This window comes from Ochotona princeps, chromosome 4 (assembly GCF_030435755.1).
Source record: "Ochotona princeps isolate mOchPri1 chromosome 4, mOchPri1.hap1, whole genome shotgun sequence".
NCBI classification, from domain to species: domain Eukaryota; kingdom Metazoa; phylum Chordata; class Mammalia; order Lagomorpha; family Ochotonidae; genus Ochotona; species Ochotona princeps.
This window is the reverse complement of record NC_080835.1, coordinates 89,665,570-89,671,219: the sequence shown is the minus strand read 5'-3', so window position 1 is coordinate 89,671,219 and position 5,650 is coordinate 89,665,570. Positions and strand designations below refer to the sequence as shown.

Below are 5,650 nucleotides of genomic sequence, written 5' to 3'. Positions count from 1 at the left end.
TCTGTAAATGAACCAAAATAATGGAAGAATTTTAAATAGAGATATTATACTATGACTTGTGTTTTAGAAGCATTCCTCTTGTAGTTATTATTGAATGGAAACCATAATGAAACATCTGGGGGCTGTGGCATTTTTTCCTTGAATGAGGAGCTGAAGCTGAGCAGAGGTAGTGGGGATGGAAAAGTTGAGTTGTATTTGGCCACAAAATATGTGGAATATAGAAGATCATGTATGAGAAAGAATACCACTATTATTCCATCTTGAGTTGTTGATGCTACCAGTGGATAAAGAGGAGAAAAAGAAGAAAAACACACCTATACATGGATGGAAGATATATAGATGTGTTGACTTAGGCTAGCATTAGCAAATATGGAACAAAAGAAGACATCCAGAAAACACAGAAAAGGCAAAAAAGTGAACGTTCTTTGATTCAGAAGGCATATTGTATTTCAGTCACAGAATATTAATTGAAGAGGATTTGATGGTATGATTGGTATGACATTTGATGCAAGACCAGTGTGGTTATGCGACAGGTTATGATACTTGATATTATGGATATATTGACCAGCTAGTTTAATTTTTGAAATAGTTAGAAAAGGATTAAATGGAATTAAGATGATCTACATTCGGAATTGTCCTAGTGAGACATCATGTGGCACTTTTGTCCCATGAATAAGGATCTGTTTGGATACAATGTAATCTGAGTGGTATTTTTGCTTTGTTTTATTATTGCCTCAGGCAGGCTGATGAGCTCCATGAACTTTAAGTTCACCAGAGCAGATAATGAGGAAAGGAAGACTTTCTGTTTCCTTATTCACATTTAGTATATTTTCATACTTCAAACTTGAACTAAAAGGACTACTCAAACTCCTTGACATGGCTTTTAAGAAGTATTCTCAAATCAAGTTTTTTATTCGTATCTTCCTTCTTATAGTTTTTCCCATTGGAAGACTATTTAGAAATATCCCACAACATTTTCAGGCTCTTTTATAATGTGATAAGGACCTTTTTTGGCCTCTTTTTTTTTTTTTTGACTAATCAGTATCTTGGAATTTTCAAGACTCAGCTCACATGGCATCTTCCTTTCCCCATGCCACACACTTCCCCAATCCTAATTTGAACCAGCCCTCTTGAGTGTACCAAGATGATTGTGAGATAAGCTATATTTATAAATAGCAATAACATGACAAAATTACACTTAAAAGCTTAAGGAAAACCTAGATTTAAAAATTTATAGCTTTAACTGACTGATACATGTTATTATTATTATTTGAAGATTTGTTGAACATTTTATTCCATTTGCCAATTTATTTCATGCAAATCATTCCAGTATTTTGAATCATGTTATGTTTAATAACTAGTAAGTATGCTAATTTTCTAAAAATCTGCCCTAGTTCTAATCAACTAAAATTTAAAATATAAGAAAAATCACCCAGTTCCAAGCTCAGAAGCGTTGATGATAATTTGAAACCAAAAAAAAAAAAAAAGAAGCAAAATTCTTACATCTCCTAAGATATTTTCTTTCCTTTTTTACCTAAATGTGAACAATCTTTAGCTGAGAAAAAGCACAGAAAATGTGCTACCAAGTTTCATCTGTTCCATTTGAAATGTATCTAACTTTAATTTCCTTGTGTCTATTCCTGTAAGAAAACATCAGTCCGCGCTACCATCACCCACCACATGGACTTCGTCACCTGCTCACCTCCCATCTGCTCACTGGAGCAGGGTTTGGCAAATTGAAGACTGATAACTAACTTAGGCTTGCCACCTGCTTTCACATGTCTTTAGAATATGTTGACTTTTATAGTATTTTATGGGTGAAGATGTCAAAAAAAAAAAAAAAGAAAAACATTATCCTTTGCATTACAATTGTATCAAAATCAGATTTTAGTGTTCACAATGCCATTATCTTTTGTTCTCCAAATCTTATCTTGAACTGAAAAAAAAAAATTAGGGTATAGTCAATGTTCTTTCTACACTTGATCTTAGCCAAAAGGCCGAGAAGCGATGTCAATGTTCTTTCTATACCATTATAATGTTCTTTATATGTGTTGGCTCATACAGAGTTGAAAGTACAAGGTTTGCTTCAGTTGAGGCTGTTAGAGAAGCCACGGATGAGAGGTAAGGTGCTGGTGGAGATAGCAGCAATGGCATTGTTCAACCTTGCTAGTACTTGACTACCTGGCACAGTACAAAGCTGTAAGAGAGCATGCATTTAGTATTGGACCTACCAGCAGCAATAGATGGGTTTTACTCCTCTGAAACGAGGAATAAGCTGAAAGGCATGTATTCTAAGCAATGTTCACACAGGTATAGGTTATTTTCTTTCTTCATTGAAGTAAACCTATTACACAAGCAGGCAATTTTCAAACGATGAAATACAAATGGTCAACAGACAAGGGAAAATCATGCTGATGACCATCAGCCATCATGGGAATGCAAATAAAGCCACCGTGATGTTTCAGTTGCACCAGTTAGAATGGCTACCATCCAAAAAAAGAAAAAGAAAAAAGAAAAAAATGCTGGCGATGATGTGGGGAAAATGATACCCAAATCTACTGTTGGTTGAATGAAAATAAGAACAACCGCAGTTGAGGACAATTTGGAGATTACGTAGAGACCTGAAAGTAGATCTACCATGTGACCCAGCATCTTGTTCCGGGGAATTTACTCAGATGAAATGAAACAAATATCTGTTTGTACAAACATGTATTTGTACACTGATGTGTAATGCAGTTCAATTCACAACAGCTGAGATGTGGAATCAATCTAGGTGTCTACCAACACACTGCTACTTAATCATACAAAGTCTTACTTTTGCGACAAAATTAGAAACCATTCAGCTTAGTGAAATAAGCCAGTCACAAAAGGACAAATATACATTTTCCTTGATCTCTGATAACTAGCACATTGAGAACAAAGCATGTAATCTATATGCGTGATATCAACATGTTGAGCTTTACTTATCATTTATAATCTTGCAGAATAATGGTGTTTTACTACTTGCAATGTGCCCAAACATTTACCTAATGAAGTGTTGAGTCTGACTGCAAAGTGTACTGACCGCATTTCATTGAAAAAACTTAAGGGAGGAGGAGAGTGTGCGAGGAACACAGGCAAGGCGGAGGGAGAGTGGGAAGGATAATCAGTTTTCTAAATATTTCTTGTTAAATATGTTCAGTCTATACGAACAAGTTATAAACAAAACAAGACAAACAAAAAGGCATTTTTTTTGGAAAGGCTGAGTGATAGTATGCACTGAATTTTTAGTGAGGTTCAACAACAGCTTTTAGTGCCAAATTCATCACTTATCAGCTGATGGGGCCCCGGTGGTGAGCAAATAGAAAATCAACCATCCTTCCACCCTGAAAATATACATGCTGCTTATATTTATTCTAAAGTTGAAAATAAATTTCCAGTGCTGTGTTTTTGGTTCTATCTGAAAGTTTATTCCATGAAGACAATTATTGGAGATTATTTTTTATGTGCTAGTCTTCAGGGTTGGTTTCATAAATAAAATGAATTATAAAATAAACTTTCCTTCTTTTAACAAGACCTCACCTGGCAATTTGCAGCCTGTGGCTGAGAAAATATTTTTGTGCCATGTCTCTATGCCCCATATTGATGGATATATCTTTAATTGAATAGCTTTTATTTGACAGTTAGCATTATTTTGATACTTAACAATGATTAAATGCCTGGGCTTCTAAGGGCATGAGTTTCAAAGCTGGAGAACAATGGTTTTAGAAATATTTTTTATAACACTACATGAGTTATTTTTAAAAGTTTTTTTTTTTTTAAAAAGATTTGTTTATTTTTATTGGAAAGTCAGCTTTACAGAGAGAAGGAGAGACAGAGGGAAAGATCTTGCATCCACTGATCCACTCCCCAAGTGGCCACAAAGACTAAACCAATTGGAAAAAGCTAAGCCAACTGGAAGCCAGGAGCCAGGAGCTTCTTACAGGTTTCCCATGTGGGTGCAGGGTCCAAATGCTTTGGGCCATCCTCAACTGTCTTCCCAGGCCGCAAGCAGGGAACTGAATGGGAAGTGGAGCAGCCAGGATAAGAACTAGTGCCCATATGGGATCCTGGCACATGCAAGGTGGGGATTTAGCCAATAGGCTACCACAATGGGCCCTACATCTAAGTTACTTTAAGTAACTTATTGTGTCATTCTTTATATTAAAAGTTCGATGAAATGCTAGTTTTTATGCTGTGGTGAAATTATAATGAACATTAATAAAGTAATTTAAATGTTAAATTAACTGAGATTCTTGAAGACAATTTCCATGATATGTTTTTAAGTAAAAATTGTAAACAAAGAATCTATTTTATGATTGTCTTTATGAGCTGCTATGAATTACTTTGGTTACTGGAGTAAGCCAAAGCATATTGGTCACCTTGTTTCTCCCACTTACATTCAGTAATGAAAAAGATAAAATCTGATGAGATATTGGCTGTGAAAGGTCAAAGGGGTTATAGAAATAATCTGCTCCTCAAAAGGATATTGATGTATGTATGAAGGCACATTTTGCATTAGTCATATTATTTCCTTAGTGTAGTTTGGTCGTGTTATATGTGAATAATTTTACTGTCAGTATGTGCTATTTGGGTGATTTTCAAAGTGTCATTAGACTTAGTGACATAGAACCCTGAAAAGAGACTAAATTGCATTTTAACAGAGAGGAGTTATTATCCAAATCTTCATAGGCATAAAAAACAAAACAAGAGTCTCCTAAAACTTTTAGCAAAGAACATTGCCCAATATTGATTTAGAAATGAAATTGATGTCTTACATACATTGGGCTGTAGTTAAAATATAAAGAAAAATTATATAGTGTCCTAAACTTCATTTGAAGCTTGAAAACACTTGGCAGATGTTCTGTTGCCTTTTTCTAAGCTAGACCTAAGTATGGACTGAGTGTGATTCTTATTGAGACGTATCTTAGTCAAGCTTAAGATATCATAGTGTTCTCTGTATTTGAGGAGAGGTTCTATGTCATAGAAACATAGGAAAGATTTTCCTAGAATTGGACTGAAACAAGGATATAAGTCAACATTTCTATCACACGTTTTACTACAGGAGTGAGGGTAGTATAGTAAATCTAGGAAAAATGTAAAATTACATACTGAAACTCATTATTTAAATAACATATTCATAGTTGATGATCAACCTATAAATATTATAATTATAAATGATTATATCATTTTCCATGAATGCAGGATCAATATAGAAAAGTTAATAGTATTTCTACATGAGTTAAGGAGAAAATAAAACAAGGCAGACAATAGACGAAAACCAATTGTAAGTGCTGGGAGAAATGCATGGTGTCATGGGAGGGAGGACTGCAAAGTACATGTGCTGCACATTTTACCAGATATTTTTGTTGGCATTTTGATTCCAGTCAGGTGCATGAAACTTAACCTCCATTTGTTTATATATTTTTCAGAATTTCTTTTTTTTTAAAGATTTATTTTACTTTATTACAAAGTCAGATATACAGAGAGGAAGAACTTCCGTCCGATGATTCACTCTCCAAGTGAGCCGCAACGGCTGGTGCTGCACAGATCTGAAGCCGGGAACCTGGAACCTCTTCCGGATCTCCCACATGGGTGCAGTGTCCTAATGCATTGGGCCGTCCTCAACTGC

At 35.0% G+C, this 5,650-nt stretch overlaps 1 pseudogene; it reads right to left on the bottom strand.

Moving 5' to 3' along the window:
- Positions 1-1,868: 1,868 nt before the first annotated feature.
- LOC118759527 (U2 spliceosomal RNA) lies at positions 1,869-2,009 on the bottom strand (annotated as a pseudogene).
- Between the last annotated feature and the right edge of the window lie 3,641 nt (positions 2,010-5,650).